At 40.1% G+C, this 13,064-nt stretch overlaps 1 pseudogene; it reads right to left on the bottom strand.

Moving 5' to 3' along the window:
- Positions 1-5,807: 5,807 nt before the first annotated feature.
- On the bottom strand, positions 5,808-8,833 carry LOC114515168 (annotated as a pseudogene).
- Between the last annotated feature and the right edge of the window lie 4,231 nt (positions 8,834-13,064).

Below are 13,064 nucleotides of genomic sequence, written 5' to 3'. Positions count from 1 at the left end.
AGGTGATGAGGTCTCAAGGGTAGAATCAGACAAGGGTCCTCACCCAACCATGCTGGAACCCTAATCTTAGACTTCCAAGCTTTAGAACTGTGAGAAATTAATTTCTGTTGTGTATAAGCTGCCCAGCCTGTACCATTTTATTATTGCAGGCTGAGTGGACTAAGACACCATACATTGTACTCTATGTGGACCCACTAGAACTTTGATATGAAAGAGAGGCCTGAGGAGAGCTCATATCAACAGGGCTAAGCACTTATTAACATGATAGAATCTTGGGCTCCAGCCAAGACGTTCTGAATCAGAATCTGCATTTTAACAAGCTCCCCAGGTGATTCTTATGCAAGTTAGAGTTTGAGAAGTACTCTTCTAGGTGAATTATTCTCAAACTTCGACAAACGTGGGCTAGTAGGGAGTTTTAGAAAAGCCTGTGCTCCATCCCTGAGTGTTCAGATTGAATTGCCATGAGGGTGCATCCTAGGACTCGGGATTCTCATGTTCAGCTAAGTTATTGAATCTGTGCTCTAAACCAGTGTTTCTCAAGCTCCTTGGTAAAAAGCACCTGGAGGTAACTTAAAATTTCAAATTCTCAGGCTTAATTCTGAAGTCACAATTGCAGTACCTCCAAGGACCACATCTTGGAAGCTTATGTTTATAGGTGCTCCAGGTGAAACCAACCATCAGGAACCTTTGGCAAACAGTGCTTCAGAGTAGTTTGAATACACAGAGCCTGATAAAGAAGTAGTATCTTTCAAAAGAATGAATTCTGGGCTCTTCTCAGGCATGGCATTACTTTCTGCCTTTATAAAACAGCTTATTCACAAGGCACAATTGTGAATGTACTATGCTTGGATCACTAATGAAGTGCTTTGACTATTAACCTCTATGCTTTAGAGCAGGATCTTTAAAGTCATTATTTTTCATTCAACAAATATGTGTCAAAGGTTATATTAACTAGACAATGTTCTAAACACTGAGAGTAAAGCTAAACAAATTCTCTATTCCGATGACATTTTTATTCAAATGAGGAAATACATATTGAAAAAATAGTAAAGGATGGCTTTGGTGATACAGACTATGCAGATAGAAATGTAATGTAATAGAAAGTGGGTGCTGGGTGCAAGTGAGAAGCAGTCTGCTTTGGAAAGGTTAATGGAACAGCTTTCTGTGAGGTGAGATTTAAAATATAAGAACCTCCAAATAAATAAATAAATAAATATAACCGGCAAGGAGAAGTGTATTCCAGACATAGGAAACAATAAGACTGAATGACTGAGCTGGAGTGAGCTCAGGGTGCTTAAAGACCTGGTCCATGCAGCCATCCCCGCATGAGCATGGGAGTGGTTTGGGATGAAACTGCAGAGACAGTCAGGGAACCGGTGCATGCAGTCCTTGTCAGCTGGGCTCATGGATTAGGTTTCACTCTAAGAACAATGGAGGGTCATTAGAAGGTTTTTACAGGGAGGTGATAGGATTTGGAGGCTCTTTGGAGAATGGATTGTCATGACAAAAGTGGGAGCTGAAAGTCCAAGCAGGCAGTTACTGTTGTTGTCCAGGTGAGAAAAGACGGAGGCCTGGCTGGGAGGAGCAGGTATGGAGAAAAGTGCATGTGTCCCCTCATGTACGCTCCATTGACATATTGCTATGAGTTGATTTACTTCCCATTTCAGAAAAGGATATTTGTTCCTGTGTGGTTTATGCTTTACTTGTTTTGTAGAAGCCTTATTTTTGTCTTTGCTCATTTGCCCAAAAGACAAGAATTCACTGTAATATGGGTGTGAGACCAGGGAGGTTCTGTCCACTCACTATGGCTTAGTTAAAGATTTTCATTCATAAATCTCTGAAGTATTTGCTTGTTCTGATTTTTTTCTAGCTTAGATTTTCAAACTCCTCTAATGCTTTTTGTCAATTGTGCAATGTTTTCCATGTGAGTGGAAGGAGAACTCATACCATTTTGAGTGGTCAGGTGCCTTTAAATGATTTAAAATGCGGGGAGATATTTAACTCTTTGGCAAAGGGATTTGGAGAACATGTTATTTCCAGCTGTGGGTTAGATCCATATTGAGAAGGAGAAATTCTTAGCATCAAAAATAACACAGAATACATCCAGGTGTTTTTAAAAAGCTGCAAAAAATATTGCAGCCAAGAAGAATCTTTCATTGTTCCTTCATGATGCCATACTTCTTCCTCAGTGAAAATGGATACCACACATCATGCTTCTGAAAGGACTCTTGGATTCATTCCAGTCATCTAGGATGGAAAATGGGCTTTTGAGAACATTAAAAGCAGGAAACTGGAGCAAGAAAGTGTGGGCACTTGCAAAGGTGCTAAAGATGAACAGGACTTAACTTTGTAAAGAAACAAGTCTGGGGTAGGTGGTAGAAAATTCCATTCTGGAAGAACAGGGATTGTGAGGAGGAATTGAGAAGTAATAAACCATTACATTGATGGTGCTAACTTAAGAAGAGGAAAAAAAATAAAGCAAGACTATGTCATCATAACTCAAGTAAAATAGTTGCTTTTGGGTCCTGCACAAGTTATCAGCTCACAGTTGGTTATATACTCAACACGACTATAACTGGGTTGTAAGAGTAGATGCCTGGAGTTTAAGGTTGACCTCTGGGAGGACAATCAGACAACACATTCCTTTGTGTTGCCTTTAGGGAGAGGACATGGGAGTGATTGGATCATAGACCATTTTAGAATAAAGACTGAATTAAGTTTGCTGGGCTTTTATCCAATTAATAGCAAAGCAATTCAACATAATTGACCCCAGAATAGTTGATTTGGTGACACATGGATAGAGCTTTGACAGCTTAGCAGTGAGATCAGGGAAGGAAATTAATATGTGATTTAAGTAAACTCAGGCACCTGGTAGTTTAATAGACTTAGACACTTTCATCTTTTGTTATTGGATTGAATCTGGCCCAGTTGGGAGTTATTGAAAAATTGATTGCAATAAACTGGCCTCCATGATATGCCACTTTGGGCTCAAAGCTCTTCCTGGATCACCTAAGGGAAATGATGCAACAGCGGCACTGGCACACATGCGTGTATTTAACTTACACAGACCAACCTTGTGTTTCTTCCTAGGAGGTGGCTGTAAGGTGTGATAAATGGTGAAAAGTTTTGGAACCAAAGGTAAGACTTAAAAATGACAGAAAGACCTGTGTTGGACATAGTTCAAGAAATACACTTTTAATTAAAGCAAAAAAAATTGGTCTTAAGCTGATTTCTTCTAGGTTCTGTTCCTACATTTGATCCAATATTTTCATGCCAGAAATAAGGACTTGGGTATATTTGCTTAGCTCTCCCTCACATGCTCATTCATTTTTTGCTCTTTGGACTTTGCTATTTCACCTTCTCCTTCCACTACTCCATGTTTGCATGTATATTGTGTGTGTGTGTGTCATGTTATGATGTATCTAAAAGAGAGGGTCCAAAATTTTACTAGCTTTTTAAATGTAGCTATAATCCATGAATCAAATTTTAAACCATCTGGAAGTAAATGAAGTAAAAGAATATTTGAAATTTAAATAGGCTTACCACATTGCCTTACAAAAAGTCTGTACCAATTTATACTTCCACAACAGTATAGGAGAGGGTCCTTTCTTTTTAATGTCTTTACTGAGAATTGGTTTAACAACCTAGCATGTCTCAGATTGAATGTGGAGGTATTTGAACGTGTTTTTGTTTGTTTGTTTGTTGTTTGTTTCACAACATGGGATCACTCAGTGTTCTCTAGGTCCACTTTTCTCCCTTGTAGTTTCTCCAAAGTGGCCTGCTCACAGTCACTGTTGGGTGTTTCTAGCTGTTTTTCTCTCCACTGTTTGAAACAGAAACCCAATTTGCTCTGAAGTAACTGTCTATAGTTCTGTACTTATTTCTTTCAAAGAATTTATCATAATCTGAAATACTCTTCTTTGGGTATTCATTTGCTTGTTTTCTGTCTTTTTCCATTAGCTCTTTGATATCTGAGACCTGTGCATCTTTTACTGTACTCTTTCCCTCCTGGCCCAGTAACTGGCAAAGAATAGCACTGAATGTGTTGAATTTATGGTGGGCAGCAACTCCATTCTATTCTCAGAGGGTAGGGGGAAAGAAAGGGAGGTAGATGGATGTGGCAGCTCTGAAGACTCCTGCTAACATTCCAACTTCATCCCTTCTCCTTTTCTGAAGATAAACATAATGTTTCCCCATAAAATCAGGTGCTTTAAAATTTCCTCCTTCTATTCTCCTTTTATTGAAATTTAGGAAAATTTATTACATTTGAGACTCATACTTTTTCCTATTTAGTTCAATGCATTTTTCAAATTAGAATTTATACCATAGATAATTTGCTTGTTTTTAAGGGAAAAAAACTATATTACTTTATCAGACTTTTGTGTACTCTCTACCACCTAAGGAAAAGCAGAGAAAATTCATGACAACTTGATAAGACAGGAGTTTTTCTTGATGCAGATTTTTATCCTGATCACATGTTCATTGTAGAACATTTAAACAAATTCTGAAGAGTATAAAGAAATATATGTAATCCTTACACTACCTTTTATTACCAAAATATACATTTTGTCTTAAGCCAGATTTCTCCAAAAGCAGACATGAAGGTAAGGATGGGAATGTAGGTAGTGTTTTGGAAGTAATCTCAGGAAGCACTTATGGGAGAGTGGAGAAGTATGAGGAGGAAGGGAAGAAAGGCAGTGCAGGCTGTTTGGAAGAGCAGGCCGCCATCTTGGGCAAGTGGAGCTCAGTCCCTCTGGGTACATCTGTGAGACCATGTAACACATGCTTCTGTGTCGTTCCACCTGAGAGACAACTAAATTTGTATATTCGTATTCCATTTCCAGTCCATGATTGATTGAGGGATGCTTCTAGGGGTCCCTGCACCACAACTTTTGCCTTCTGGGTTCTGCTTTAAGAACAAGCTGAGCAAGCTAACGTGGCCAGAGAAAACCTTTAGGCAAAGAGTTTTGGGTACTTAAAATATGAAACCAGTGTGTGACAAAGACCTAGACAGAACATTAATAGCATTTCTGTGCAATCATTAGAGGAACCAAAGGTTAATACTTAAAAATGACAGAATCTGCCCCAGGTGGATCCAGTCTATACCATGTTTTACTCTCTCCCACAAACAGGCAGTGCTTAACAAGTAGGGCATTCACAGAAACAATAGTTTTAAAAAATCAAATTCAAGACTGAGCACACAAACAAAAATCACCACTAATGAATGTGGCAGTGAGCCAAAGCTTCAAACATGCTTGTGATGGTCAGCTTGGTATCCTGTATTCCTACACTCTGCCATGAAAACAACATGCCCCCAGGTAGTTGATCTAAGGAAGGTGTGAAGTGAGTCAGACCTGAATCCAACCTGAATTTGGAAGCCCAGCCCAGCCCAATACCATCTAAAGTGGAGCCACCTTGATCTGTAGATTTGAGAGCAAGAATATTTATGATATATAATATTTATATATTTATTTATGAATATTTATTATAATATTTATTTATATATAAATAAACATGTATTGTTGTAAGCCATTGCTCTGCAGAGCTACTTGTTCTGTAGCATTCTCACAATAGCTGACTGCTACAGTGCTCATTGATACAGCTGATATAGCTTAAAAAATAAATACACACATATATAATTATGATCATTACAGATCATTTTTAAAAGAAAGAGAAAATAAACTAGAGAACTTGTAAATTATAAATTTTATCACTAAAATTAAAAGCTCAATAGGGATTAAATATCATGAAAGCAAATAAGAAAGATAAATTCATGAGTTAATAAATTGAACCAAAAACTTTTTTTCAATTACTTTCTTTTATTCTGTGAGATTTCAGTAAAGTAAATAGGTATGTACATGATATATGTTAATTTAGACATGATGGGAATGAAGACCAAAGCAGAGGCTTCTGGAGAAACTCCCACTACTTTCAGATCTTTGGGGCAGAGGCTGATTTCTCTTAACTTCCCGACACCCCTGAGAGTAGGCTGAATACATACTGGCCTAACTTTCAAATTTGTTTCTTGAAGATGGATAGCCTGTTTAGAAGAGGCCTTTCACCTGTTCGGTTTTAGGGTCCCAGTCAATATCATAGAAACAGGGCCAGGTAGGGAGTCCAGTCATTGTGCTCATTGTTCCCTCCAGGGGGCACAGAAAACCTGCCCCAATGCTGGTGTGGATGTCACAGATGGGCAGGATGAAGCCAATGGGCACACATTTTTGCTCTGGATTTTGAGACAAGGACAGGTGCATTTTGGCCATGCAGATGGGCAGATTCCCAGAGCCCTGCTTTGTATAAATTCCACCTTGTATTGAACTTCAGGGAGCAACTCAATGTCATCTTCCCCGTAGATCTGTGCGATGATCCTGATTTTATCCTCATCTGGAAGCTTGAGGTCATAGAGGAGCTGGAAGCTGCTGGTTGCCTAAGCTGCTCTCTGGACAACCTGAGCAGGGCTATGGTGCCCTTGCCCACTTCTGCCTAATTAGTACATTTCACAGCATCAAAAGCCCCATGTTCTTTGGCAAGGTGGCTGGCAAGGTGGCTGACCAGGTCCAGCTCAGTCTCTGTATCTGTCTTGAATGCATTCACAGCCACCACTACTGGAACTCCAAACATTCTGGTATTTTCAATTTGTTTCTTCAAGTTACTAAGTCTTTTTTAACCAACTCCAGGTTCTCCTCTATGCAAGCCTTGGGAAGAGGCAGTCCAGCAGTTACCATGGGGCCACCTCCATGCAGTCCTAACAGTGGCAACAAGCACCACCATGTGAGGGCGGAGACCAGAATACAGGCATTTGATGTTAAAAAACTTTTCCATTCCAATGTCAGCTCGGAATCCTGCTTCAGTCACTGCAAATCCTTTGGGGCCAACAAGCTTGAGCACAATCTGTCTGCAATGATAGAGGAATTCCCATGCATGATATCAGCGAATGGCCCAGTGTGAACAAACACTGGAGTACCCTCTAAGGCCTGCATGAGATTGGGCTTGATTGCATCCTTCATGAGCACAGGCAATGCACCACTCACCCCCAGATCTTCAGTACTGATGGGCTCCCCTTTCTTGCTGAATGCCACCACCATTTTGCTCAGTTTCTCTCTCATGTCTTCTAGGGAACTGGTCAGAGCCAGGACAGCCATGATTCACTGGCCACAGAGATATCAAACTGGGCCATCTTTGTGTGCCCAATTGTGATCTTCCTCAGGAATTAATCATTGGTATCCAGCACTCTTTGCCAGGTTATGGATTCTGGATCAATATCCAGTCTAGCAAATCTGTTTATCTCTTCATCTGTCAATGTGGTAGAGTTGGTCTTTTCAATGCCTAGTCTCCGTAACCTTTGGATTTGATATCAGACAATTTTTCCACTCCATTTACTGATGGCACCAAATGATTAAAGAGAGCCTTGTCAGTCTGGGTCAGTTCATGGAATATCCGGGCATCAATGGCGGTGGCCACGAGGTTATTAGCTGCAGTGATGATGTGGATGTCACCAGTGAGGTGTAGATTAAACTCTTCCATAGGAATGACTTTCGAGTAGCCACCACCTGCAGCACCACCTTTTATTCCAAAGGTGGGGCCCTGAGAAGGCTGCTGTACACATGCAAAGACATTCTGATGGAGGTGGGCTCCAATGGCTTGCACGAGCCCAATTGTGGTTGTGCTCTCCCCCTCTCCCAGGGGCGTTGGAGTTATTCCAGTTACCACCATGTATCTTCCATAAGGTTGCAGCTTCAGGTGTTTCAACACCGACAGCAAAACTTTGGCCTTTGTTTCCCCATGTAGTTTCACTTCTTCAGAGAACAGACCAATTTCTTGAGCTAGGTCACCAATGGGCTTTGGTTTGTGGGATCTCGATACGTCAATGTCACTAGGAACAGGTGTCTTGAGGTTAAGCTTGGTATACTGAATCGGCCACTTTCCTGGCTTAAATTTCTTCAGGAAACACTTTGCACTATCTACTGTGCTCTGCATTAGCATGGCCATGGTCATGGGCCCAACACCATCAGGAACAGGAGTGATGAAGCCCACCCTCTCCTTTGCCTCACTGTATGCCACATCACCCACAATCTTTCCTCCACTGGGTTTAGTATCATCTGGGACATAACTGATTCCATAGTTGATGAAGATTACCCCAGGTTTGATCCACTCCCCTTTCGCCATTTCAGGCTGACAAGTTGCGACCACCAGGATATCACCTTTACTTATCTCCTCATCCAGGTTGGCAGTCTTGGAGTTGCAGGTGGTCACTGTGGCATGCAAAGGCATGGCACAGAAGCAGGTCATGCATGGGAATGATGACTATTTTGCTGTGCCTGACCACCACAATGTGCCTCCTGGCAATCTGCACCCCTGTCCCTTTGATGAGTTCCAAGCATCCTTTAGGGGTACAAGGGATGAAACAGTCATTTAAGTCATTTCTAGCAAGTTTTCCAGCACTGGCGTTAGTCAATCCATCCACATCCTTCTCCAGTGCAATAGTGTTGACCACTGCTTCAGCGTTAATGGGATTTTCTGAATTTAAAGGTAGCTGCACTATGAACCCATGTACAGTGAACTCTTCATTCAAAGATGTAATGTACTTTAACACCTCAGATTCCATGGCAGTTCTTGGTAACTTAATGTGAGTGGATTTGATCCCAATCTCCCCTGTAGCCTTCAGCTCCACATTTATATAAAGATTGGAATAATCTCTGTCACCAACCTGTAATATTGCCAGGCCTGGTGTGAAACCAGGTAATTGCTCCTTTATCTCAGTGACCTGGTTCTTCAGTCACTGCCTTATTTACATGGAGATCTCCTTCCTGTTCAAGATTTCCACCAGCGCCATGACCTTTACTACTCTGTTACCCACAATGGATACTGCCAAAATCGATGTTCACCTCCTTTTGCTGTTGTGTGGGACCTGAACCAAAAACTTGATCTAATAATGTAGCACACACAAAGAAAAAGATAATCATGAAATAAAAATTAAAATGTGTTAAAGAGATCAAAGAATGGGGAGAAGGAAATAATGAAAGTGGTAACAAAAAAAAAGCAAGAAGTAAGAGCTCATCAGATTGTTCAGCAGGACTAAATGAAAAGGGGCTATTACGTAGATATGTTATGGCAAAACTTCACTAGAATAAGAATTTGGAAGAGAGAAGGGTAATGGGGAAAGTATACCTACAAGGTACATTAAATTAATGTATACCAAGATTCTCATAAGCAACAGATTTTTAAAAAATTAATTAAAAACACAGCTTTAGTAAACTAAGACCAGAGGATAACTTCATTAGTTCATAACTTTCTTAACTTCTAGAAAACTATATCAAACATTATACTTAATGGTAAAGCACTTAAATCATGCTTCTATAGTTTTAAATTTCAAAAATATCACATATATGTTTTCATTCTAAATTGATATAGATCTGTGTAAACATTTTGAATCACTGCATGGTATTTTATTATATACATGGATATATTCTAAATTACTTAGTCAGTCCCTCTTTAATGAGGATTGATTGTTTCTTATTCATAATCAATAAAGTCTAGTTCAGTGAAGATTGTAGTTGAAATTTCTCACATCCTCTTGGATTGAATATCATCAATATCTTTAAACTTGACTAAATTAATGATTGAAAAATATTGTAGAGTTTTAAAGGTATTCTTTAAAAATTGCTAGCAAAACTAAAAATCATCCTGTGTTTATTCATTCAACAAATAGTGCCAGCTCTCTGCCAGGTCTGCTCTATGAACCTGACACACATCCATCGCTGCATCAAACAGATGCGGTTCGCTGCCCTTGGGTGTTCTGTGTATTTCATCTTTTCACTAATCTACTGAACTGTTCAACTTGTTCCTTTTGTTTTTTAGAAAGTTTTATGCATTAGAATTTTTAAGTTACTTAAATTACATTATTGTTTAATGCCATAATTACAACCAATTTAATATCTGTTTATATTTTAGCTTTTGTAGGGTTTTTGTGTTTTTTTTAATTTTTTTTTGCAGCCCCAGAAGGTACACCTTTTAATGTTTCCCTGTATTTTTATTCCTACTGACCTGAGGATTACAGGAATACTCATCCATATTTTCTTCTCATGTACTTATAATTATTATACTTTTAACTTAAAAACTTACCAAATAATACACAAAACAGACTTTCTCTCTGGCTGGCCTGACCTAAGAATCATGTGTACCATGAATAATGTTGACTGCATTGTTTGGTAACAAAGATGTGCTTTTTAACCTATTAAGGGTATGTGTTATTCATGTATCAAACTCTCCCTGTATCAAAACATGGTGATATCAGCAGAATTGCTTCAAATAACCTAAGTCAAAATGTTCTTGGAAGCAGAATCACTGCCTTCAGAATAAGTCTAAATTCTTAAGGGACCCCTTGGCCCTGCACCAATTCCACTGCAGCTTCCTGGACAGTGCATGACCTCTCCCCTGGATCCCTCAGTAGGCATTGCTCCTGCATGCCCCAGGTTTCTTCTCTATCTTCACTTAACTGACTCCCATGACACTTCAGACCACAGCTTCAAAGTGGTCAAGTTGGGAGGAAGCTGGCAGTCAGTTAATAAATATTTATTGGACCAACTAGTAAATGCCAGTTCTTCTTTGATCACCCTCTCCCCTCAGCTTCCCAGCCAAGGGTGGGGAGGTACCACCCCCATGTATGGTCATATTACCCATCACACCACATTAGAATGGCCTCGGTACTTCACTGTAACAACTACAAGGGAGTAAGCACCTTGTCTTGTTTACAAGGGTATCCCCAGCCACTGACATATAAATCAAAGTTGATGTCAACCAAACATTAAACCCATAAGGACCAGGAGGAAAATGTGCAACAGTTTAATTTACTGGAAAATCAACAGATCAAGAGAAAACGTACCCATCCTACAGAGACCTGTGCTATGTTTGACTTAGAATTCTAACACAGGCTTTGAAGTCAGAAAAACTTATTTCAACTTATGGTAACATTGGGTTCTACCTCTATGACCTTGGACAAACAATTTTTCTCAACTCCAGTTTCCTTATTGATTAATTGACATAATGCCTACACTCCCCATGTCTTAAGATAACATTTCTTGAGCTCTTTTTATGTGCCACCCATTGAGATTATTTTATTAATTATGTTACCTAGTTTAATCTTCCTGCCTTATGGTTCAGATACTATTATTGTCCACACCAACAAATTGAAAAATCCAAGGACATTGAGTCCAGATGAGGACATTGGATATGCTTACTGAGAGTAGTAAGAGTGATTAGAGGTAATTTAGTTTACTCTAAAAGTTTAAAAGGTTAAATGAGTTAACCAAGTTCACACATCTTGAAAAAAAAAAGCCATGATTCTGACCCAGGACAGCCCCAAACCTGAACACATCGCTGAATCATTGTTTAATATTTATTCAATTAGGACAAGGGAGTTGTAAGTGGATGGGCTTTGTAAACTGTCAAGCACAGAGGGAAACCTGTTCATGAGGAGCAACTCATCTGTAGGTCAAAGAAGGCAGCAGCAGCGTCTGAATGTGACTTTGCCTTCAGGGAGGAATGAATGCCTGGGACTTCAGATCTAATCCAAGTTCAGTGTGTCTAACCCAAGCTTATTTTTGATTCAAGACCACTGTGTGCTGGTTTCTATCAACACTGAAATAAACACCACTTTGTAATCTGCACCTTTTATTAATGATGTGACTCACTTAATGAGGGCTTTGCTGACTCACATCAATCTTCCTTCTAGGAGAGACCCATCAAGGAGTTGTGGGCAGCTGCCAGCCTGGGTCTCCCCTGCGTTCACATTTGGCAAAAACCAGCCTCTTTGCAAGCATCTCCTCCCCCCAGCAGAGGGGAAGGCATGAACCCTCAAGACTCAGGATGGGCACAAAAACACACATGAGTTTTAAGGGCTATTTTATTGGCTTTCTCTGGGCATTATTTTTTAATTTAATTTTATTTTTTATTTTATATATTTGTTTCAGGCAACCAAACATCCATAGATGAATTCCTCTAACAACCTGATCATAAAATATTCTCCAAGTGGGCAAAGGCACTAACCAAAATTGTGAAAGATCTGAGTAAGGAAAGAACAAAATGAGATATGGAAGATTTTTTATTGCAAAGTTTGTCTGATTTTGCACCCCAGGCTGACTTTGCTGTAATGATAACATGTAAATTAGCTTTGTCATTATGGAATGGTCATGTGAGAAGGTAGCATGGTTTCTCCAGATTCTGTTAATCTGTGATTCTGCCTGTGTGTAATCAAACATCAAACACTGACCATTTTTTCCTAAGGAACTGCCTTTTTTTTTTTTTGCTGTGAAAATAAGAGCCTTTACCCAATCCACTAGTTCTTAGTTCTAATTATTTCCACTGTCCACATAGAATTCTGGGAAAGCAGTTCAGGCCAAATCCGTCAGGACAGCCCATGCTCCTTGTTTTACATGGAGGTGCCGGCTGCTCCTCCCTTTTTCCCACCCTGTGAGTAGCACGTCAAGTTTGGGAGCTTCTGGAAAATGGTACCATCTTGAAGACCAACTCCCTTCCCCCTCTCATCATTGCAGTCCTGACTGAACTGAGGAAGAGAGCCCCAAAGCAGGGAAGAAGTCTTTCTCAGTATGGCATCAATGGAAAGGTGCTACTGAACTGTGAGGATATAAACTACACAGAACACGAAAGTGAAAGATAAGGACAGCCAGGGCAGAGTGGTAGCTCAAAACTTTCTCAGAAGGCAGTTTGGGCCTCAGAAGATACATGTAGGGAAAGCCTGGTTGCTCTTGTGTTATTTTGGTTGTTTCTAGGTTGAGGGAGGTTGCAAGTGAGGAAATGCTGAAAAGTTCAAAGGGAATGCTCCATGCAGGGGACTCTCCTTGCCATGGTGGACTGCTGGGATGGAAGGCTTCCATGCAGTGCAGAGTGTGAGAATTTCCATAAGCAGCCACATCACTGCCCCCACATGATGGGTGACAGTTCCGGGAGAGAAGTCATGTGGAATTCACAGTTGGTTTCACCAGAACACCTGGGCATGAAGCCAGAAGCCAGAAGCCAGCAAAAGCAATGAAAATGGTATGGCTGGT

This window comes from Phyllostomus discolor, chromosome 8 (assembly GCF_004126475.2).
Source record: "Phyllostomus discolor isolate MPI-MPIP mPhyDis1 chromosome 8, mPhyDis1.pri.v3, whole genome shotgun sequence".
Classification (NCBI taxonomy): Eukaryota; Metazoa; Chordata; class Mammalia; order Chiroptera; family Phyllostomidae; genus Phyllostomus; species Phyllostomus discolor.
The sequence above is the reverse complement of the archived record's forward strand: the minus strand, read 5'-3'. Positions and strand labels throughout refer to the sequence as shown.